This window comes from Lepidochelys kempii, chromosome 7 (assembly GCF_965140285.1).
Source record: "Lepidochelys kempii isolate rLepKem1 chromosome 7, rLepKem1.hap1, whole genome shotgun sequence".
Taxonomy (NCBI): Eukaryota; Metazoa; Chordata; order Testudines; family Cheloniidae; genus Lepidochelys; species Lepidochelys kempii.
Genome location: NC_136386.1, coordinates 116,356,761 through 116,382,122, shown reverse-complemented (window position 1 = coordinate 116,382,122; position 25,362 = coordinate 116,356,761). Strand labels below are relative to the sequence as shown.

The following is a 25,362-nucleotide window of genomic DNA, read 5'->3' as shown; positions in this document are numbered from 1 at the left end:
AGTGGCGAGAGTTGGCGTTCGTTAACGTCTCTTTAACGAGGGAGTGCTTGCACGGAGGGATGGTTTTGTGGGATGAGCACCTGCCCCCTGCATGCTTAGGAAAGGGGAGAAAGCTCTGAATCCGCGCATTAGATTAGACCCCAGGGCAGGGTCAGGGAGGCTGGACTTGATTGTTCTGAGCTCCTTAAGGCGATAGACCAAGTACTGTCAGAACACTAGTAAAAGAAGGGGCTGTTCGCGGCCGAACATGCTGGGTGTTGGCCTCTACAGCTTCTGGTGATATTGGGAAGGGGTCAGTGGGTGTCACATCATGAGGCCCCTCATCAACCCAGGCCAGGGCACCTGAGTGTCTGTGGTGGGACCCCTCATGGTGGGGGAGTGGGTACATGGCTATTTTTGTCTTTTTCCCCCCACCCCCTTATTTTTTACTCGCTGTCTTGTAGAAGGTACCAGTTTCCTTTATTTTAACCCCCCTTTAAAAAAAAAAAATCACGGTCATTGCCCAACCGTTGCCCATGGCAACAAGGGCACTTCCGCCCTAATCCAAGATGGCGGCGCCGCGCGGCGCTCTACCTGCGGCGGTGGCGCTCTCGATGGTGTGGCGGAGGCCTGTGGGTGGGGAGTCCCGTGACGGGTCGGTGCGCGGTGACGGCGGCCGGCAGGGGGCCGGCAGGGCCGGGCTTGAGAGTGGCTGAGGAGGATGGCGGATCCCTCACGGTAAGTGGGGCTGGGGCGGTGAGCCGAGGGGCTGGGCAGTCGCGGGTGGGGGCAGGGCGGGAGGCAGGGGTCACCGAGGGAAGGTTGTGCGGAGAGGCGGGGGGCTGGGCTGGGGAGTAGGAGGGGGCTGGGCGGTTGGCACGGCGAAGCGAGCTGGGGTGTGAGATGGGAGCTTGGGGTGCGGAGAGGAACTCGGTGGGGTTGCAGCAGGGGGCGCGAATAGGGGGCTGCGGAGTGGAGGGATTCGGGAGTGGGGGTGGGGTTAGGGAAGAGGGGGTGGAGGGAGGTGGGGGTTAGGGAAGAGGGGGCGAGGGAAGAGGGGGCGGGGGATGGGGATGGGGTTAGGGAAGAGGGGGCGGGGGTGGAGGGGGCTGGGGGGGTTAGGAAGAGGGGGGCTGAGGAGGTGGAGGGAAGAGGGGGCGGGGTGGAGGGGGCTGGGGGGGTTAGGAAGAGGGGGGCTGAGGAGGTGGAGGGAAGAGGGGGTTGAGGGTGGAGGGGGCTGGGGGGGTTAGGAAGAGGGGGGCTGAGGAGGTGGAGGGAAGAGGGGGTTGAGGGTGGGAGGTGGAGGGAAGAGGGGGCTGAGGGTGGGGGGTGGAGGGAGTTGGGGGTTAGGAGGCTGGTGAATGGAGGGGATCGGATATGGGGGCTGGGGAATGGAGGGGTTTGAAGATGGGGAATAGGGGCTGGAGGGGGTGCGCTAGTAGGGCTGTGGGGGGACAGCTGAGGGATGGGGTGCGGGGGGCTGCGTTTGGAGGGGAAGTCAGTGGCAGTGGCGAGAGAAGGGACGGGAGAGGCTGCTGTGGTGGTGACAGGGTTGTGGAGTATGTTCTGTAGCACTAGCCACAGAAACTCTCACATCTCTTGCTGCTGCCAGGGAGAGCCTGTAGGTGGAGGAGTCTCGGCTCCGGGCTGTGCTGAGGCTGCCGTTGCTGACAGCAGGCAGGGGTTGGGCCTAAAAGGCAGCAAGACAGAAGAAGCAGGAACAACAGCCGAGATGGTAGAGAGCAGAAGCAGGAAGCCCCAAACACAAAGGCACTAAGGCCCCTTTATGAGCAGGTAAAACAGGCTTATTGGGAGAAGGGGGGTGTGTGGAGGTGGTGGATATTGGTTCTGAAATAAAATGCCATGGTGTCATGCTTTAAAAATATATCTTTTATTTGCTCCCTCCCCACCCCCGCTATAAACAAAGTGAGGGGTGTTGTCAGCTTTATAATTATTAGGGGAAACCCTTTCTAGAGACTGGTTATGGACAGGTTCAAACACTTGCAGGAGACAAACATAGCAGTCATCAGTAAAAAAATATATTGTGTGTTGCCCCCTGGTTTGCAGGGAACAATGTTAATAAATCTTTGCCTGGAATTTGTTTGCTAGCTATGGTACAGATCAGCTGTGTAGCCTCTAGGTTTATGAGCAGGTGGGATAAACTCAAATTACTGCATATTGTGTGCCCGGGTGTGAATTTTTTTAGTGTATAGTTAGCACTTAATTGGTGGTGTCTGCCCTCCCTGCATTTTGGGATACTATTTTATGATACATCTTCTTCATATAGTAAAATGGTGAAAAATATTAAAAAAAATAAGGAAGCACAGTTTTTACAATACTGTCTTTCCTCTAACCAAAACATTGTGAGCAGGCTGAAGAGAAATTAAAGATGCTTTATGTATGTGCTTAGTAACAACTGACATACAGAGTAATGATTACCTGACGTTAGGGTAATCATTACATCTACAGTACTATGTGGTTGTGCTAGCTATCCCTCTCCCCCCATCTTTTCATATAGGTGTGACATTTCCCTGTTTCACGGCATTTATTTTGTGGCAATTCTGTTGGAGCCATACAAACAGCCTCTCTTTAAAAACATGTATTCTGCAATCAAATAATTTTTGTATCTGAACTGTAGATGTGTTGTGAAGAACATTTAGTGACAGCTTCTTATACACATGTGGTTGTAAAAAGTGTGTTCATTGTCTATGTAAATTACACAAATATATCTTTAAGTCACTAGAGAGTTATAGTAATCATAATTGTATTGCATTGTTGCACATACTTGACTATGGTTGTGTTTGTATGTGGACTACGTAGCAGTTCAGCATGACAAGTTTAATGGAGAAATACTGCGTTCAGACTGCACATGGATTTATAAGAGTAGATATGGAAATTTTTAAAAAAGTCTTTATATATAAAATTAAAAAGTAGTAAAAGATTATGCTAATTGTAATTTTAGTTAATGTATTTGAAATTGATATAGACTGTGAAAGCATGCATTTTATGTAATTATGCATGCGTGTGCACAAAGACCTTTTCACGGCAGAATATTAACGATTGAGTTTTAATTGCATGTATTGTAATTGCTGCAGTAGTGACACAGTCTCAGCCTTCTGGAACCAAAAATTACTGAAACAAAAATTAGCCAATGATTTTTTGACAAATTACTTTGGTGTCTTTATATATAAACTATTTACTTGTTTCTAATAAAGAAAAAATCACACCCTTAAAAATCATACACTCTTCATGGAACTATTGATCTAACTATCTTCGGGTATTATTGGGTGCATCTATTTATAAAATTAAGGGCCTGAAGAAGGTGGTGGTCATATTAAGTAATACAACATGTACAGCCATATTTTAAGCATAGCTTGTATAATGATCTCAATATAACCCTAGGCTGATTTATGAAAAGGATTTCTGCATCTTGAAAGTTTAATATTGCATTGTAAATACATTCCAATTTTAAAAAATACCCTAATTGTCAATTCTTGTTAAAAAGATTTGAGCTTGAATATTTTGATTTCCTGTTTGGTTAATCTTGAGCTCTGAGCAAGTAAAATGAAAGATTTAGGAGGTTGCAGCTGGATCCTTTCAGTTCATGTTAAACATATATATATATATATATATATATACTTGTTTTGCTGAGGTGCTGGATTTCTGTAGATGTAACAAGTGAAATGATCAGGAAACAATCACCTCCGTATAATCTGATGATAAAGCAAGATGATTTTGAACAAAAAACATCATTGATGTGTCTTGGATTCCTCATTTGAAAAGGGAAAGCTTTTTCCATGTTTTGTCAGAATCAGAGCAACATAACATTCCCTATTCTACTTTTTATAGAAATGTAAAGCAGAATCCCCTACATCACATAACAGCAGAGGTAGGATTGGTAAATAGTACTGGTTGTGGCTAGCTGCTGATCCTGGTATAATTCTGTCTTCCCAACATGACTGATCAGTAAGGCAAGAGATATGGGGAGGGGCATTCCTTTGTTATCTTGACAATTAAATCACACTAATGGAAGTACTCTACTTTAAGAACACTAGATTATTGAAAGGCTTCCATCTGACCAGTGAATAATTTTTGTAGCTTTCTGCATGTGGTTTTCTTTTAACATTTTCATTGTGTGCGCTCCAATTAGGAAATTCTTGGATTTATTGTTACATGATCATGGCTTTCTATGAAATGAGCGTTTCTGCTGAAAGAATGTGTGATGGTCCTTATTTCAGTATTGTCATCATGAAGTAACTGTTCACTAGTGTGTGTGTGTGTGTGTAATATATGTACACCATGTCTAGGACTGTTTAGTAAAGAACGTTAGGTATGTACATGTACATATTTTAACGGGATTAAGAATGTAAAACTAGACAGGGATCAAATTTTACATTGGTATCAGGCTTGTCTAATAGATATCTAAAGATTGGGGGGGAAGATGTGCTCAGGGTCCAAGGATAGTATATTTTTGGAAAGATTGCATTTTACAATAAGGGAATAAAATTTTCACTGGGAGAGTATTTGAACATTTCAGATGTGGCTAAAATATCAGCCTTTATAATTTAAATTTGAATGATAATTAAATACAGAAAATTCTCCCTTGCTACTGGCTTTTCCGAACTTCTGAGGAATGATGAAGAATTGCTCTCCACGCTAATTGTGCTTGGTAGGTGAGGTGCTGGGGATTGTCTCTTTCCTCTTCCCTCCACCTAGCTCCAGCTGGGATGGTTCACTCAATTATTTCCTTCTCCCATCAGATTCTGATGGCTGTTTCTCTTTTCCCATCTTTAGGTAGGTGTTGGCTTTTTCAGTGTCTTTCAGAGGAGCTTGACGCTTGCTGTGTCTGGTACAGGTTACCTTGGTAGTGTGGGACCACTGTGAGGCTTCTTGCTACATCCCTGGTGTGTGTGTGTGTGTGTGTGTGGTGGTGGTGGGGGGTTTGTTAGGTAAACGTTATGTTGCACTAGCCCAGACGTTAATTTAACCCACTGTTGGGAAGTCCTGTTAACAAGCCCTGATGATTGATCAGCAGGTTTTCTGAAATTATTTGAAGTTCATTATGTGTACTTGTTTCCTGGGGTGGTGGTTTGTGGATGCTTTTTGGATTGAAGAAATCCTTGTATTTTTCCCTTTTTCTTTTTTATATCCATATATTTAATTTTGCTTACACATTGCGTTGTGCTTCATATTGGAGGAGATGACTGCATTTCTTTATGGAAATATTTTTGGTGGAGGAGGAAAAGAACTGATGATATGGAAGAATTAACAGCTTGTAAAGACTAAAATAATCCTTGTTTACATTACAATTACCCTGTCTGACAATACTGCATATTTTCTGTGTGTCTGAAATACAGTTTGGTATGTTACAAAATGTATTGAGATACAACTTGTAGCATTTGATGATAAAGTAATATTTAAGGTACTAACATTTTTATATTCACTGTGCCTGCACTATCAAGGTCTGATGTTTCTTAGGTAACATAGTACTAAACCTCTCTTTAAATAGGGGCATATTCTGAAATCAAACTCTGTTCAGCAAAGTAATTCTTTATAAAGAGATGGCTCTAATTACAAAGGAGTTGTACGGTTGTTAACCTCTAGGTAATATATGTGCTTCTCTTTAAAAATAAATAGATTGTGCTGTGTTTGTAATTTTTTTTTTTTTTAAAACCTCAGACTTCACATCAGAGAGTTAATTTCAGCCCCAGTAAAGATCAGTACAGAGTAAGAAGGATCTGTGGTATATTGTAAGGAAAATATTATAGTACATAATCTCGTAAAGTGATACATACTGCTCAGAGCTAAAACATGCTAGGATATCCTGAAGTAGTATAAATTGGTCCCACGGTGGACGCTCAAAGAGCTCTTTTAATGATTTTGGCATGACTGTATCCTTAGTTCTTTTAGCATTTTGTTGGTTTACTGTTAATTATTTAGACACATCACGGTCCTTTGAAAAGTAAGAAACAGGAAAAGCTTGAACAGTTTTAACTTTTCCTTCTGAGTTCCCTTCCTATGTGTGCCAAAGGATAGCTTGTAGTCTGTGTGCCTGTGATGTTAAAGTGCATCTTTGTTTTCTAAATATATATTGAATTTTAAGTTGCGTAAATATGTACCCCTTTTGTTGTGAACATTCTTGTGCCGAAGAGTACACTTCATCATATGAAAATCATGTAAATATATTTTGAAAAGTTTATATTTAAAACTTGACACTTGGCTGCAAGTGGCAATCATCTTGCTAAAAGAGATATTGTGACGCAAGCCATATGGGAGCCTAAATGTTCATCATGGGAAATGTGATGTTCAGAGCAAATTGGATGTAGTTTACTCTTACCTTTCTCATACCAGTTCTTTGTGTGCCTATGGCTGCCTCCTAAAGTGGCACACATCCAAAGTGTGGGCAGGGTATATGATGTGATCCATAAGACAATATGCTTGTAGAATCATGATGATTACACAGACATGGTCTGGTTCAGTGGACCTGTGTACCCCAGTACTCAGAGGCTTATCATTATGTATGGATTCTGATTGTTCGTTCTTTTGGCATTATATATAGACCACAGAAACTGTGCACCTTTATATAGGTTTCAGAGTAACAGCCATGTTAGTCTGTATTCACAAAAAGAAAAGGAGTACTTGTGGCACCTTAGAGACTAACCAATTTATTTGAGCATAAGCGAGCTGTAGCTCACGAAAGCTTATGCTCAAATAAATTGGTTAGTCTCTAAGGTGCCACAAGTACTCCTTTTCTTTTTGCACCATATATAGACTTTTTAATACCTTACACATTTACATTATAATGGCTGCCTAAATACTGCAGCACATCTTGGTTCACTCTCTCACTGCCTAGCCTGTTGATGTTTTAAAATAGACTCTTTATTTGAACATAGATCTTGTTCATGGCTGGCACTGTTTTAGAAGGAGGTTCTGAAGCACGTCATTAAGTGGTGAAGCCTGTTTGTGATGAGGTACAGTTTTCATTTGTCCGTGTTCCAGTCTCCCACCCTTTCTGCCCACATGTTGATATAGGCACTTGGAGATAAAACAACTTTTTTTTAAGCATAAGTGATTCTTTTCAGCAACTATTTCCGAAACTGTTTTATAGATGAGGTTGCAGAACTGTTGTTTACTTGGAACCTGCTTCTGCATTCCTTGCGTACCCCAAACTCCTGTAGATTTCACTGGGAATGCTGAGTGTGCAAAGAATGCAGAATCAGGCTCCCTTGTTGTTTAGGTAGTATGGTAATAAAGTCTACATCTTATGATTAACGTTGCTAAAGGCATTCTTCGTTTCTGTTGATTGTATCTATGCACTGATATGACTGAACCCAGGCACAATTTATGAGAACTGAAGGGGACAGGTGCTCTCTCTGTTATGAGGTTCCTTTTCAGAGCTGTTAAGTGGTGTTAACTAGCGTGCCATTTACCTGACTGTATTGGTGAGCAGATGTTCTGTGTTGTTTTGCTAGCATAAAATACCAATTTTTGCCAGTTTGAATTTAGTTATCATCATCATCAAGGCAAATCCCAAAGAGATGTGGCCTCCTTGCAGATCAAGCACTGCCTGGCTTGATCTCTGGTTAGGTTCTTACAGTGGTTTGGCTGAGTATTCACTTTGTCTGTCAATGGCAATCTTATTGCACCACTGAAGTTTTGGGGGCCCTCATGATTGCTAGTCATGTAGGGACAAAATGCAGTTAATTAAAAATTCAGTTTCCTTAGATAGTGCCTTATCGTGTGTGGCAACAATATATATAGGGAGACAGAATTACATAGCAAGTAGTTATCTATATTGTTTTGCTTAATCAACTCTAATTTTAGGGTTCACTCTTTTACATTGTCTTTGTAAGCTGATGTAAACAACACCCCAAAATGATAGGCATGTTTGATCCGTTGAGCTTTTCCCATTTCTAAATGTCTAATGTAAGTAAATTGGCATGTTTAAATATGTAAAAGCTCCTTGAATAATATGACAAGGGGATAGCTAAGAAATTTCGTGAAATAAGGACTGGTCCTGTTGTTGGAATTAAAGATGTCTAATTATTAACATCTGGGAGGGCCTCAACTTGCAAGTGTCAAATATTGCAAAACCATAAAATTTCTCTCAGCTCTCCTGCAGTCATGAACCTCTCAATAGTGTCCTGCAAAGTGCTGCCAAAAAGGTGTAATAGATATTACTTGAACATTTCATTTTTAACAGTGTTCGTGACAGTGAAATCTTGCAGTGTGAATACCAGGAGTTTAGATGAAGTAACTATGGTGACAGCAATCATTTCCATGAAGTATTAGATTCAAGAGTATTCAGTGAAGGACTAAAAATAATCTTGCAACCAAGAGACTGAGAAACTTTAGCCGATCTTCTGAATTTTCATGCGCATTTGGATTTTAATTATTTCTAGTGTAACACATGTAACCTTGCTGTGGTGTCTTGAGGAACATAGCACAACTGGTTACCAGTTCTGCCATGGGATTTTCAGATCATTAGATCTAGACTATCTGTACTCAAAATCACTGCTAGAAACTGAATAATCTCTTTAAATGAAAGCTTGAATTCTTAGAACCACCACCAGCCCCTACAGTTTATGTAGATTAACATGTTTTTAAAAGTTTCAGAGTAGCAGCCGTGTTAGTCTGTATTCGCAAAAAGAAAAGGAGGACTTGTGGCACCTTAGAGACTAAAGCTTATGCTCAAATAAATTGGTTAAAGTGAATTTTGTGCTGGAAAGCTACCTGATTGGCAGCCAGGGAGACTGAAGCCCACTGTTGATCATGAACTTCTTTCCTCCTCTCTCGTCCACCCTCCCAAATCACCCTAATCTTGATAAAATGGGAGTTCAGTCTCCATGTTTTAGTCAGGCTGTGGCTTCTCTGCTGGCATTTCCCGTAAATGCTGACTATAACAGTGATATCTGAGCTACCAGTCTCTTGTATTTAAGATTTTCACTGCCTTTTTATATTCTCTAAATTATATTGCTTTGTGCTATAACTCGTGAAATTACCAGCAGGAGAGTGGGGTGGGGGGAGGTATTTTTTCATGCTTTGTGTGTATAAAAAGATCTTCTACACTTTCCACAGTATGCATACACATTGTAAGGAGAGTGGTCACTTTAGATAAGCTATTACCAGCAGGAGAGTGGGGTGGGGGGAGGTATTTTTTCATTCTTTGTGTGTATAAAAAGATCTTCTACACTTTCCACAGTATGCGTCCGATGAAGTGAGCTGTAGCTCACGAAAGCTTATGCTCAAATAAATTGGTTAGTCTCTAAGGTGCCACAAGTACTCCTTTTCTTTTTGCGAAATTAACAGTGTTTACTAATAACAGTATGGAAGTAGAAACATTTACGTTATCTCCAAATGTTTTTGATTATTTTAACTTCCTGGGAAAAAAAAGCTTGCACAGGATAGTCTATTTTTTAACAAGAGGAACCAATTCAGTGTCACTGTAATTTAAAGCTTTGTATAACAGCACAGTAAGTCTAAGTTAATAGAATATTTCTGAATAATTGTCTAATGCTCCCTTTAGAAAGCAAATGTAGCATGTAGAATATGAAAGACTAATTCAAATCCTTAACCAAGCAACAAATCTGTTTCTCCTGTGTTATATGCGGTCAAGTAAAATATTGATATCTACTTCCTTTCCCTTTAACAAGTCCTGTAATCGAAAGGAAACTTACTTGATTGGCCAAGATAAAAATAAGTTACTTGACCCTTGCTACTTTTATTGTATGAATTCTAGTATTTGTGAAGTTGTAACTTTGTGGATTTTGTGCTGCCAAGACAATTCCTTAGTATTTTCCCTATGGCTTCAGTCAGCTGCATCTGAAAAGTAGAATCATGTATTAAGAATGTTTATTTAATCCTAAAGGATGAGTAGGCAGAGGCGATTCATTTTATATTTCCATAAATGTTAAGTTCTTTTTAGAATCCTTTTGTTCCAGGGAACTCACTGAATGTATTGGAGAGAACACGACTTCACTAGCAAACTATATGGCTCCTGTAAAAGCTGGAGGCATCAGGTGGTTTAATATGTAAACAAAAGCCCATAGCAGCCTAAAATAGGTCTTCATAAAAATAAACAGTGCAAAAAATTACCTCCTAAACAAGGAAGTAACGGGCTACCAGAGGAGCTGTGTATGTAGTAGTATGTGTTGTATAAAATGCTGGTCACAGAAGAATATGAGGGATTCACCTGGAAAACCCACACAGTCTGGTATTGCCTCTGATAGAGTATTTGTTTACATTTGTTTTACATCTGTATATTGTTGACAGATGAGTATGTAATCAAAGGGATTAAAAAAAAACCCATTTTATAGAAAATATGCAAGAGTAGCTGCTTCCCACAATTTATTTATTATGGGGAGGAGTGAAACCAAATAATGCACATAAAAAGTGGTTTGAGCTGCTGTTAAGCCTGTAACAATTTTTTTCTAATATATTCTAAAATTTAGTAGCTGTCTGTGTGTAACGTATAGGATTGGCAGAATTTGATTTTTTTTTTTAAATAATTTCAGTGGATAATGTTTGGTGGTTAAGAATTTTTAAATTATCTATTTTAAATTTTCACAGTTGCAGGAGATTATGCAGACAATTATTTAATGACTAGATGTTGAGATTCGAAAAGTTAAAGCTTTATAACTTAAAACACAAATTGTTAACATCACATGTCAAATTATACAAAGTAAATATTATTAAATCAAACTCTAGTTCTCGAGCTGCATTTTTCTTACTTTGCCTATCAGTAAACTTCAATTATCAGTGGAAATATTTTTTCATCAGTTTGTGTGTGTACAATGAAATGGATGTTTACTGACATTTATCAATAAAAACGTATCCTTCTGAGCTTATTAATATACAACATATATAAAATTTGAAAAGTAACTAAAAGGTTACTTTCAAGCCAAACAGAATTTTATACTACTGGCAAAGTGTTCCAACTGTATTGAATTTAATTTGGGATGATGATTTTTGTATTGAGTTTATCAGGGTTTTGTTAATCTAAACTTCTGCTCAGTCATAAGAGAAGAGAGATTTGTGCCAGCAAATTATTTGAATTACAACAGTGGGAACTTGTACTGAAGAGAGGCAAATTTTGTGCAGACTTGCACCTTGTGTAATTCCTTTGAAGTGCACGGTATAAGTGTATTGTACAAGGTGCAAATTAGGGCAGATTGTAGCCTGTTATATTTGTTTTTTACTGCTGGTTATGTATTTTCTGGCTGGTGTACTGGGAAAACTGATCAGTAGCTTGCTTGATGACATTTAATGTGTGGTGTGGTTTCTACTTGGAAGTATCAGGTCTGGTGGGGGAAGTAAAACTTTAATTAGTGCTGCCCTGAGTAGATCAAAATGGATTTTTTTTTTCATTGCTTTGCCCATAATTTTATTTTCCTTGTCTTGGGCAATCATTTAGCCACCACACTTACTTTTTCTTTCTGCAAAAAGAACGAGGAGTACTTGTGGCATCTTAGTTTCTAAGGTGCCACAAGTACTCCTCATTCTTTTTGCTGATACAGACTAACACGGCTACCACTATGAAAAACTTTTTTTTTTTTCCTGGTTAGGGCTGTGTGTGCAGAGAGGTGTTGGTTGACTTGTATTTCTTTCATATAAGACTTACAGACTAATGATTCTAAAATGGCTTTATGCAAATCTCATCATTCTAGAAGACTTCAGTTATACACAAACAGTCATTGATTAAGCTTCAGTTACAAACTTATCTGTGTTGTTGTTTTTCTTCTAAAGCAGGATTTTATTTATTGAACCAATTAGCTGTTGAGTGAAAATCAGAACTCTTTCAGAAATGCAGAATTTGTATAAACAAATTGCAGTATTGGCAACAGGAAGATCTTCATTCTCAAAGTTCAGTGACAGTTAATGTATAACAAGGATGTGGGTTCAAACTCTGCAACCCTCATTTGTATGTGTAATCCCATTGAAATCAGTGGGTCTATTTTTAAGAGGAAGGATTACATGATTGGACCATATATTCATTGTCTTGTGTATTCTGAAATGTTATTGAAACTGTTCCAGCCTTTCTGTAACAGACAGATGGGATGCACACTCCTCCTTTAACAAGCAGTTAGCTTCACTGGTATAACTAACTTTCCATCCCTCTCTGGGTCTCTGACTTTCCTCTCTCTTTGTTTCAGCCCATACTGTTTCCTCTACTCTTTTCATACAGATCAGAAGCAGCTTTACATACTGCTGCCCTCCGGTGGTAGTGAAAAACAAAACATTTTTCTCAGACATCAATTTATGTAAAATTGAGAGGGAAAAGGATGAAAGGAATTTAGATTTTAGATTTAGATTTTAGATTTAGATTTTAGCCTTCCAACACTTTTGTCAGTTAGGCACTATTTCCTCTTGTGTTACTGATGGAAAAGCTGGGCCAGGTAGACCACGGGAGATTTTCAAAACAAGCAATAGAAGTTAGGTGATCAGCTCCATTTGACTCTGTGGCCATGGGAGGTGAATGTCAAATTCCTATCTGTGCTTTGAAAATCAGCCTCTGTGTGACTGGGTCTAAGGTCACAATGAGTAAGTAGTGGAGCTGGATTATCACGTAGAACACCTGACTTCTAATTGTGTGTTCTGACCTCTAGACAGGTTCCCTTTTCAAACAAGTAAAAGCATAGCAAAGCAGCAGATATAAAGCTGTTTCTCTCTCTCTCTCTTTCTTTCTCTCTCTGTGTGTGAAATCTTTAAGTGGCATTATTTAATTTCAGCATGTAAAAATAAGCATGTTAGATACATAGGATGCCATAAAACAGAAAATTTCCTGAGGTGGGGAGGTACCACAGAAAATTTCTAGTTCTCAAACTTTAGGAAAAATTTATTTTACAGGTGGGTGTGTGGATTTTTTTTTCATGTTGAACAGTGTCTTTTAAACTATTGATGACATTGATTTAACCGTTTTTAATAGAAAATTAATTGGATTATTTTTGCTTATGTGTATTTTATTCTTTTTTTGCAGTTGGAAAACCATGATTTTCCCCATGTTTAGAAATGATGATCCAGGCATAATAAGCCAAAGAGGCAGAGTCTTGTGTGTATTATATGTGGGTCATGAAAGCAAACTGAAATTAAAATCAATCTTTCTCCCACTATTCATGTTAAAACACAGACAATGCTGCAAATAATGTTCATGTTAAGGCATTTAGATATAATCTATAACATGCAGTCTCACAACTTTTTATATTCCAACACAGATTTAGCTTTCCTCCCCCTCTCTAATTTGCCTTTCAAATGGTATTGTTTTAAGGATTTTTCCTTTTGATATTAGGGGAATTTTTTTAATGAGAGACTGCAAGTTACAGGGGAAAGGGCCAGGTTTGACAGAGTTTTGCCTTGGCTGTCTGTTTTATTAAGATTTTTCTTTAAATTATGCACTGTGTATATATAAGCTATTGTGTGTGTATATTAACAAAATTGTTTAAACAAGTTTATTTTTTTCAGGTAATACATTAGTTAACTGCTCTTCAGCGTACGCTGCAAGTTGCGGGGTGTGTGTGTGTGTGTGTATACACACACACATACACACACAAAATGTGTGAAGAAGTTATTCAGTGACTACAAATTTTGGACACTCTTGAAGGTGACTCTGTTCAGATGTGAAATTTGGTTTGGCCCACGGTAGAGATAGGAACCAACTGCAAAATTCAGAATTGGGGTTGGATTTTGATCTCCCTGCTTCCAAAACTCTAATTAGCAATCATTGGACAATAATCTTAATGTCCGGGGGATTTGGGTGTATAATCCTGTCCCCTCCACAGACAGTATCCTCAACCCCTTAAATATTAAAGAACTGGCTGCTTTTGACTGCTGTTGTGCTATAGGTCTTGCATCTGCATTATACCTATGGCCTAATATGAAGTTAGTAGTATAAAATAGCCAAACTTAACAAATGTTGACATTCAGGAATGAGTGTTTTATTTTAAGGCAGGAAAAACATGATTGTTTTCCAGAGAACAGACAATGGTCCAGTGGGGTGATTCAGCTTCTTTTTACAAATCAAGCTGCTTAATTTACTGAAAGGTCCACTCTTTGATATCTGGTGCTGGAAATGTTTGTGTAATGTACCGGTATTTATGTAAATGTGTCATTCAGTGATTAAATGTAGTCTTTTTAAATAGCTTAAGTTAAACTAGACTTGCAAAAGACTATTGTGAATTGTTCTCAGCTTTCTTTTGATATCTCTGATTGCCATTCTGTAGTTCTTAGTGAAATATGTACATTTTATTCAAACAAATCCATTAGCATTTGATACAATATAGAAATATAATAATTAATAAATTGAGAGCTCTTTGATTGCAAAATTGGAGAGGAAGAAACTTTAATTGCAACAGATGGTATTTTTCAACCCAGATCAGCATCACAGATTTGCTGGTTCTTTATCAATTTTTCTGTGGTCTTAATAGCATTTTTAAAAAAAACACACAAATTTCAAAGTCTCTGACTCACTGGGATAATTTCTCATCTCTTGAAATACCTAAGATCTGTTGCCTGAAATCAGACACCTTGTGCTATGGGCTTGTTAAATCTCCTAAACTAAGCAAGGATGGGCCGGTTCAGTATGTGGAAGGAAGTCTTAAATGGAAAATTCAGATAGTCCTGAAGTATTGGTACTGGGGACGCAAAGATCTGCCTACTTCTGGTCACTGAAGATCTTGAGACAATATCCTTAATAGCATATTCATGATTATGTCTTTAATAGTTAAATTCCAATTTCAGGCATTAAAATTGGTGTACCAAAAAATCTCTGTGTAGCTTCATTTGCCTTCAGGATTCTTCACTTATTGTTCTACTTTCTTCTCTGATAAGTGTGTAGACAGCTACTGTATTTCTCCCTCTACAGGTTGTGTAGCAGTGGTGAGTGGAGATTCCCATGTCCCCTACCTCCTGTATCTGCCTCAAAGAGATGCCATGAGGTTTAGCATTGTGAAGCCTTTTTGAAATCCTCTCATTAAAGTGTAAATAGTACCAAGTGTCACTCTATGGAATAGTGAAATGAAGTTTCATTTTAAAAGTTTATATTAGTGTTGCACTAAATGCACAGTGGCCAGCAGGACAGTGTTGCGGGAGGAGGTATTGTTTCATGGTCTCTGTGTGTATATAATGTCTTCTGCAGTTTCCACAGTATGCATCCGATGAAGTGAGCTGTAGCTCACGAAAGCTCATGCTCAAATAAATTGGTTAGTCTCTAAGGTGCCACAAGTACTCCTTTTCTTTTAGTGGCCAAACAGTTTAGTTAATAGTAAATCTGTTCCATTGATGTCTTGTCTGTATTTAGGATTAGCCTCCCCCACGCCTGACTCCCCCAGATTCAGTAAACAATGGCCAGCAGGAGATGTATTTGCACCATTGCATATCCAGAGCATGTATAAGGAACACTGAATTTGCAATGGTTGAGTTTACTCCTGGTTCAAGTGGGAAAAGCTCAATGGGGAAAAATTGTGGTTTTCCTTGCTTGCGCTTGGAGTTTGCACTAGTACTACTGGTAACTGGCTATTGATTGCTGAATTTCAAGTATAGACAAAAGTATATGCCTAATTAATCAGTGCTTTCCTCTCCTTTTCTATGTTCTATAATCATCTTTTTCTGCTATACTAATGTACGGGAGAAAATGAAACTCAAATGCATGTTTCCCTCTTACTTTTTCACTCTCTCCCAGCCAAAGTATTACATCATGACAATATCTTTAAGCATCCAGCTCAGCATTAGGGTCCTCCAAATTGTCAGATTTCTGAAAGTCAGGATAGAATGTAGTCTTTTAAGCTTGATTTTGGAACTGATGATTTTTCAGTCTCATTTCTGTTTAAGTTGCCCATGGATCTCTTATGTTTCTCCCACTCACCCTCATTCACTTTTGAAAATATCAGCAAAGGCATGGTAATCTGAGCAAGATTTGCTTAATTTTTTGGTATTTGTGTCGTTTCATTTAATGCGCAAATCTTTGGTTCCCACAGAGTTTCAGAAACCTAAGGGCTATATATATGTACATGTATAACATGGTCCAGTGGCTAGGGCACAGGACTGGGAGTCTGTTTCTGGTTTTGTCACTGACCTGCTAGATGACCTTGGGGCAAGTCACACCATTACTCTGTGCCTCTTTCCCTTTTGATGCTTGCCCATGCTCAGAAAATGGAAAACTAATGGCAGAGATTGCAGTAGAATGCGGGATTGCTGTTTTGCAGTCCTATGTTTTGTTCACGGTGACTAGGCAAACCCTTAGAGAATGTCTATTCCACAAGCTTAGAAACTTGGAATAAAAGTCTTGTCTCTTAAATTCACATAGCAAAAATCTGCTCAATACTATTCTGTTCTCACACCTGCACAGAGTTCTTGTGTTTTGGGGATTGTTTAAAAATAAGACACAATAAACACTTGTACTGATGATCTAGAATAGGAGGATAGATAATTCTATAATTTTACATTAGAAAGCCTTTTTTTAAAAAAAAGGAAAGTGGCAATCTCACAAAATAGATTTTCTGATTAGCTCTGTCTTCATAATGGAAGAGTAGTGATCCTTTTAAAAAACATTTATTTTTGTAGCTGCAGCCTTCTGTTTGGCCTCAGGTGTTGAGAGTTTTTCCATTTGGTTGCAAGAGGTCTTAAAAACTCGCACTGTTTTTGGAACTTAGTTCTTGAAATGGATAATTATAGCACCTTCAAAAAAAGTAGCACTTACTGCATGTAAACTACCATTAAACATGTAATATGTAGCACTGTTGTGATATCAAGTTAAATTCAAGAGATTGAGTTTGGTAATCTTTTGTTGGAACAGAAGTGCTGAATTTAGAATGTGGGATATCTTTGGGTATTGCATCAGACCCCGCTTGCAGAGAGTTGTGGAGCAATAAACAATTAACTTTTAAAGGAATGTAAAACATTTTTCAGAGATTCCAAGCGCATTCCAGTAAGAGATTCCATCATTACATGGAATTCAGGAAGCAAATATGTAGCATTTTCCTAAACTAAAAATGAAGTCATTGTATATGCTCTTAAAACATTTAAGGTGGTTTTTCCAAATGTTATTGCTAACATTTATCCCTGAGTATTTTCAGTCAGGCAAAGTTTTTGAAATCCAGTGGTTACGTAATTTGTGTTTGTATTGTTCCTAATGTTGCACAGTATCCTATGTAATTTAAGTGGTAAACAGTATTCCATTGAAAGGAAACCATGTAGAACAGTGAGTAAAATGTTCTGGGAGGGTGGATAGCCCATGAAACACTGAGTTATGTACTTGGAGCAATATTTTTCTTTGAGGAGGGACATCTGATTTATATCTATAAAGATACAATCTTCATCGTTAGCCACTCAAATTCCAGTTGAATCACTACATTCCAATTAGATCTGTAACTCTTAAAAGAAGTTCTTGGTTAAATTTGGCCCAAAATGAATTTTTTTTAAACAACTTTAACCAAACAAAAGACAAATAAAAATATTTCCATGACCTAACCCCCCCCCCCCCCCCCCGAAAATCCTCTAAGGGCGTGTCTATACAACATTCTTTGGTCAACATTAGTTATGTTGGCATAAAGCCGCCGCAGTTAGTATATTGCTTGTGTGCATGCATACTTGGCTTCTTGCTTCAGCGCTGTGTGTATTCACCAGGAGTGCTTGTGTCAATTCAGAGTTCAACCTGCCACCATAGGCGCCGACTCTGTGGGTGCTCTGGGGCTGGAGCACTGACGGGGAAAACAGCTGTTTTGCGCAGCAAGCCTGGGATGGTGGAGGAAGGAGGGGGAACAAGGTGCGCTTGGGGGAGGGGGTGGGGATGTGGGGAGGGATCCGATAGGAGCAGGGAGGGGCGGAGTTGGGGCTGGGCTGGGGAGGGCGTGAGCACCCATTGGTGCTGACAAAAGTTGGCGCCTCTGCCTGCCACCATACTGTCTTTTGGGAAGTTTTGGCAATGCATGATGGGGCAGAAATGGGTCACACAGGTGAGATTGGGAGCAAGGGGTCAACTTCCTAGCCTGCAACTGTTTCCATCCCATGTCTATACATTGACCATGGCTCAATGCTGCTCGGGGAGGTGGTTTTACTGTGTCCCTGTGATGGGACATTTATATCGGTATGAGACAGATTTAAGTGTAGACATGTGCATAGCTAGGTCAATGCAAAAGTGGCTTATGTCAACCACACTTTGTAGGCTAGAGCAGGTCAAACAAAGTTTTTAGATAAACTTCCCCTGCAGTATTTGCCACCCATACTAGCAGAATGCTGCAATGATTGAGCACCTGAAAGAAACTGAGCTGATTTTTTTTGCCCAAACTTAAAGAAATGTAAGAAGTAGATCAGCATAAAAAGTGAAAAATAATTGTTTAAAACAGATTCACAAACAGTGCTTGCTTAGTGGTTTGTAGAGAGCTGGCTTGTTGTATGGTGCCTGTATTTAGTTAAGACATCTAAAAACTCATTAAATATCTTCCTGCTATTACTTGTTCCATGTAGGCAATTGATGAAATTGCCACAGGTATGTTATCTGATTGTGAATGGGAGAGGGAAGTGCATTCACAAGCCTATCTCTGAGAGGTGGTGATCCCTTTCAAAGAAGAAATTTGAGAGCCCCTGTTTCAAAAACTAACTTTCAATTTTACAAATCTAAAATGTTAGCAAGATACGGGAAAAAAAAATTCTAAAATATATGTGAGGCTTAGCCAAATGTAGCCTGGAGTAAATGGCCCCAATTACTACTGTTGTCCTCTGGGCTTAATTTTGTGATAGGGTAAATGGTTCTGTAAATTGGTCATACGCTAGTTTACAATTATACCCGTTTTAACTTGCACAGATTTGGTATCAAAACAAATGTAAATTACATGCATAGAGGTAAAAGGGGGATTACAGGAAAAGCAACTAACAATGGACTATATGATAAAGGCCCTCATTTCTCCCACACGCATTTCAGTCTATATCATCCCCAACTGTCATAAAGCCAAATTCAGCCCTGGCATAAGTAGGACCCCAGTTAATTTCAGTGGAAATTTTCCTTTTTATGCCAGGGCTGAACTGGGTCCCCACAGAATACCACTCTGTAAGTTGATCTCATTTTGCACATCTTCAAATTTTTCTCTCTTCCAGTAACTGTAAGTTTACAGCATTCAGTGCTTTTAAATACTAAACAATAACCAATTACAAGGATGCTCAGGGCAGATACATTAAGCAGGACTCATTTGAGAATTATATTAACATTTTTTGGCTAGGAATTTGAGTGATGTAGACAAGGACCAACTTGATAAAAAGTGTTTTGTGCTTAACAAATAAAATGTGAACATCTATCTCTAGAACATGTTTTGTTACTTTTGTTTGAGGTTCAGTTTTATCTCCTGTGTTTTCTCCTCCTCTTCTGGTCTCAGGGCTCTTTTTTCCCCCTTCTTCTTAGCTCTTCCCTGCACACAAGAGTATTCTTGTAGAATTAAATATTGGCTCTAATTCTAGTGTCTTACCCTGGAAGTGCTACCACCCGTAGACATCTAAGGCCCTGTCTACTATAGAGAAAATTACCATGCTAAGAATTAATTGTTAGTACTCTGTGACAGGCTGTAAATCCACACACAAGTGATGTCAATGGTTTGTACGTGTGTTATGTGCTATTTTGGATTGGACTTGCTTTGACCTGTCTGAATCAGAACTGTTTAAGGCTTCACTGTACTTCTAGTGCGAACATTATGTAAGCAGTTTAAAATAGGCGTAATCATGACTAGTGTGGAAGCATTGAACCATTTGTTCTCAAACTGGTATAGTCTCACTGGTTCATTTATCTAATACAGACACTGTCTAATGCAAGGTTTCAGAGTAGCAGCCGTGTTAGTCTGTATCCACAAAAAGAAAAGGAGGACTTGTGGCACCTTTAGAGACTAACACATTTATTAAATTAATAAAATTTATAAAAATTAAAAATTAATTAATAAAATTAATAAAAATTATTAAATTAATAAATGTGTTAGTCTCTAAGGTGCCACAAGTCCTCCTTTTCTTTTTGTCTAATGCAAGTGTTCATACTAGCAATTTTCTGATGAGGCAGCATGCCATGTTGTCCTGAACGGAAAAATTGTGTGGTGTTGGAATGGATTTTGTACCAGTGGTGCAATCCCACAGACCAAAATACTTGTGCTGTTTGAATGGATAATATCAGTCAATCTTACCTCATCTTTTCCAGTTAATTACTGTTGAAAATGTGCTGAAATAGTAGAGAGGTTGCATTTTTCTTTGTCAGTTATTTCTTTGATAATAGTTTTTAAATGTTCACGAATAGATTGTATAAACATGAACAGATGAGATGACTTCTTGCCGAATTACTTGCTTTTGTCTAATGTGAAGGACAAAAAGAGCTAAGAATCAGTGAATTCGTTAAAAGCAGTATACAGTAGAATTTTCTTTTTGGTTTTTGTATGTCAACAATACCAATAGTATGAACTCCCATGTAGCGATGAGGTGCCCTGGAGCTTGAATAGTTTGATCCAAACTGTTTAATGTAGTTTTGTTCACTTCTGATTTTTTTTCTTGGTTAGGTTACAGGAAACTTTAAGATACAAAAGTTGCTCCTGTTGCCCTTTTTTAAAACAGTACAAAAATGATTAAAACATTTTAAAGAGTTTTTAGGGTCCAACAGGTTCATGGCAAGAAGAAATCGTGTTTTTCTTCTCTGTTAACAGTAGAAATGTCATTGAAGACATTTGTTTTGTGTAAAAAAATGTCTCATCCTAGCAGACTGAAGAATTTGCTTAGAAAGGATCAGATTTTTTTCTTATGAAGGAAGGCATCTTGTTCCTGAGAAGTTACTCAATTTATTGTGATAGCATTTTCAAAATTGTAAGCATGCACAAACTAATCGTATCAGGCTCATAGTTCAGAAAAAAACAGTGCCCACTACTTCATTAATCTAAGGTAATTTTTAATTTTTAATTTTCAGAGTATTTTGACTTGTGTTGCTAAACTTCAAATAAAAATGCTGCATTATGTTTAAACATTTTTTTGTGGTGATGTACTAGATTTCATATACAATCCCAAGTGCTAAAATGGCTCTATGCAACAACATTTTCTGTTCTTTTCCACATAGAAGAACACCTCAGTAGTTGGGGCCAAGTATCTCACCTGTTTTAGGTCCCTAGCCTCCAATGAGCTCTTAGTATTGACGAGCAGCATACTCCATATTCTAAATGTCTAGAATCAAATTCTGCCCTATTTTGGGAACATTCATGGAAGCATGAAACTGAGTCCCCAACTAAAGTTTCTAGGAGAGAAGGTAGGAACCCTTGTCCTCAGCTGTGTGAATGTCCAGGTCTGTGAAGAAATCTTCACAGGGGCTGACTGCCTCTTTGTGATGGTGACTTCTCTTTGTGATCAACATTAACTTTCAAGGTGAAAATTCTTGATAGTTTGCTAGGAAATAATTCCACAGAGGCTAGCTGTCCCCTGCAACACTCCACTTGGCTGTATTCTTGTGTCATTTCACAGAGAGGCTTTTAGGGGAAAGGAAGGCACTGCCAATCTGACTCTTCCTTCTGATGTGGTTTAGGTTTCTGGTGTGGATTTTCTGCTGCTTTCCTCTGTTCCAGATTTGGTAGGGATAGTGCTGTTTTGATGGCCCCAAGTATATAGTGCTGCATGCATATTTCTAAACCAGCCTTTCATTGCCAAGAAATTAACCTGTACTCTCTTGTTTCCTTCTTCCCAAAACAGGAGTGGACAAACTTTTTGGGCTGAGGGCCACATCTGGGTGGGGAAATTGTATGCAGGGCCGGGGCAGGGGGTTTGGGTGTGGGAGGGAGTGTGGAGTATGGGAGGGGTGCAGTGTGCAGGAACGGGCTCAGGGCAAGGGATTGGGGCAGAGGAGGGGTGCAGGGTGTGACAGGGGGCTCAGGGAAGGGGGTTGGGGTGCAAGAGGGGGCTCAGGGAAGGGGGTTGGGGTGCAGGAGGGAGCTCAGGGCAGGGGGTTGGGGTGCAGGAGGGGTGCAAGGTGCAGGCAGGGAGTTGGAGGGTGGGGTGCAGGAGGGGTTCGGGCTCTGGCCTGGTGCTCCTTACCTAAAGCGGCTCTGGGTGGCAGCAGTGCGCACCGGGGCCAGGGCAGGCTCCCTGCCTGCCCTGACCCCACGCCGCACCACTCCGGGAAGTGGCCGGAACTACGTCCCTGCGCAGCCTCTGGGGGAGGAGGGGCCACAGGGCTCCCGGCGCTGCCCTTGCCACACCTCCAGGTACCTCCCCCGAAGCTCCCATTGGCCACAGTTCCCCGCCAATGGGAACCTTGGTGGGCGGTGTCTGGAGGCAAGGGCAACACACGGAGCCCTCTGCCCCCTTGCCCCCCCGGGGCCCTAGGGATGTGGTGCTGGCCACTTCTGAGAGCAGGCAGGGCCTGCGGTACCGCGGGGGACAGTCCTGTGGACCAGATCCAAAGCCCTGAGGGGCCGGATCAGGCCTGGGGGCCGCAGTTTGCGCACCCCTGTCCCCTAAAGTCAACTGCAGCAGCATTACTGGATCCTATAAAAATGTTCTATCTCCACTAACAACTTTATAACTGTCACAACTAGTACAGTTTTTTCATGGACATGGGTACAATAATTGTTGATACTGGTTCACAAAGCTGATTTGATCTAAGTCCTAGTCTACACTTAAGTTCTGCTGGTATAACTATACTGGCCTCTTAATGTAGACATAGACCTGGTCTACGCTACTCAGTTAGGTCGACATAAGGCAGCTTTTGTCAACCTAATAATGTCAGTGTCTATGCTACAGCCTTGCTCCTGCCAGCGTAAGTGCCCTACTACACTGACATAACTCCACCTCCACGAGAGCCATAGGGCTTATGTTGGTGTAGTTAGGGTGACACTGTGACATTGACAAGAAAGCCAAGCAGCTAGAGCCCAGTTGCCCTCACTTCCCAAGAGAGCTGGGGTGGCTGGACCCCACTCCTGGCTGGGAGCCAGGGCAAGAAGCCTAGGCAGCTTCTTCCTACCCCCCACCACCCAGCTCCTAGCTGGGAATATTGGCTGTCTTGTCAATTTTTGACAAGGCTGCCCAGCACCTGGTGGGAGGTGGCGAAACAGGGCAGCTGGACCCTGCTCCCCGGGGGGCAAGAAGCCCTGGTCAGCTTCCCCCTGCTTCCGCTGTGGATTGGGGAGGCAAGAAGCCCCAGCCGGCTTCCCTCCCAGTGGTGTTATACGTTGGCATGATCTTAAAATGGTTTATGAAAATTTTACACGGTAAAGAGTATTGCTAGAGCAGTATTCTTCCATATGTTAGGAATGCTTGGGGTTCAGGTATATTGGGGTGAGATCTCTGCTCAAATGAAAAACAGCCTTTACTGGGTACAGTTGTATGGACCTGTTGGCATGGCTATTAAGAGTTATTAGTTAAGCAAATAAAAGCTCAGCTATATCTAAGCTGATATGCCATATTTTTGCTATCTGTAGTTACACATGCAATTTCTGGAAGAAAAAGGATTCTCCTGATGCACACATTCTATCTAATACAACCTTTGATGTAATGAAGAGAATCAGCCAGACTGGGAATTGGGTCCCTTTTATTGTTGCTTAATTTTTAATTAACTTTTTATTTAAACTGTACGTTATAAAATTCAATTATAAAATTAAAATAAGCATTAAACAACCTAATAATATAAAACAAAAGAGAAATAAGAGTACAAAGGAAGCGTAGGTGCAAGAGAACTTAAATGCAGATGCATTGGGACCAGGATGTTAGAGTTCAAGTCATTGGATGAATTGCCTGCAGTGACCCGAAAGAAAGGAGATCCAAGAGATTGCAGTAAACAAGTTTTGGAAGATCCTTCATAAAGCTGGATTGTCCATGCTGAAGGCAAGGTCTTCTGTTAAATATTATGGAATTTATTTAGGAGATAAAGAATCCAGAATGAAGAGCTAGTACCTGCTTCGTGTTCCTAAAAAGAGAGTCCTATTTCTCACATGCAAGGACCTGAGAGATTTTTGAAAGCAAGCTCTGACGATGAGCAGACAGTCTGTATGAAATTATATCAGGAGCTGTCGAGGCCATTGTATTTGAGGTTGATGGTTTCCATTATAAACACCTGTATTATTGTTTATTTTTTTTTTATGGAAACTCACTTATCTAGCTGAAATTTTCCAGGCTTGGGTTTTATCAAAAAATGTTTGTTTGTTTGTTTAGCTTAGTTTAGTTTAGTTTAAAGTTTAAGAAAACAGAGTTCATCTCTTGGAAAGCAGGAGGGAATGGGTGGGGAAGCCTTCCCAATTTTGTATTTATTAAAAAACACTCCATTTTTGATGAGATGTACAGCCTAGACACATGCTAATAATCATCAAGAGTGTCTTGAGCATTCTGGTGAATTTGGTTTTGATTTGATGTGACCTTCTGAAAATATTTTGTTCATAAGCATTACATTGTAAATCAGGGTTTGCATGCTGCGCTCATAAAATGTGGAGCTAAGGAAGGGTGCAGTGTGCATAGCTCATTCACCTGCATAGTGAAGAGTGAACTGAAGGTGCACATGCTCTTTGTAAAGAGCTTGAGGAAGGGCTTCTGCAGGCCTCTGAAGGTCTGTATGGGAGAATGATCTGTGCAGGCTTCATTAGGGGCAGGAAAAGAGCTAGGAGTGGTTTTGGGGGCCCAGAGTAGGGGGATTTTCAGGAGGGTGGTTCTGGAGACAGGGAAGCTGCTGACATTGAAAATGGATTCTCATCCTATTGTAAAGTTTTTTCTGCAAACTGAAAATGTAAGTGCAGTTCTCACAAAGTTGATAATGGTACAAGGCTCCCAATGATACATGTGGAAAACTTTATGCACCGGGTGGAATATTCCATACAGACCTGTTTATAATTTCAGTGGCTTCTGGCTCCCCTAGGCTCCCCCAGGGGTTGCCATAGCTAATGCCTGTTCCTAAAGTTAGCATACTCAGCATGCTACAGATTAAATATAACAAAATATATTAAATGAGGATATTGATACAATAGGCATCACAGAAATTTGGTGGAATGAGGATAATCAATGGGACATAGTAATACCTGAGAACTAAATATATTGGAAGGACAGAACAGGTTGTGTTGGTGGGGGGAGTGGCACTATATGTGAAAGAAAGCATAGAATCAAATTAAGTAAAAATCTTAAATGAATCAAACTGTACCATAGAGTCTCTACTGATAGTAATTCCATGCTCTAATAATAAGAATATAGGAGTAGGGATATATTACCGACCACCTGATCTGCAGCTGGCAGGGGGGTATCTGTGGCAGGGGAGTGAGGAGGCAAGCGGTGGGTGGGGGACTGAGGAGGGACTCAGGAAGTGAGGGGGTGAGTGGTGGGCTCATGGGCAGTGGGTGGAGGCCCCTTTTGAGGAGGCTAGCCCCTGACTCCCCCCTTCTGCCCATAACTCCCGCAGCCAGAGCCCCAGAA

At 40.2% G+C, this 25,362-nt stretch overlaps 1 protein-coding gene across 5 annotated transcripts in view; it reads left to right on the top strand.

The window, feature by feature from the left end:
* The first annotated feature begins 612 nt into the window (after positions 1-612).
* SHOC2 (SHOC2 leucine rich repeat scaffold protein) overlaps positions 613-25,362 on the top strand; it is a 107,003-nt gene continuing 82,253 nt past the window's right edge. For 4 of the 5 annotated variants that reach the window (XM_073354385.2, XM_073354382.2, XM_073354386.2 and 1 more), the window contains exon 1: positions 613-717. The gene's annotated coding sequence lies outside the window, so the exon portion shown is untranslated. Of the gene's footprint in view, positions 718-1,591; positions 1,774-25,362 lie in introns of all 5 variants that reach the window. The other variant, XM_073354383.2, reaches the window with a different exon arrangement.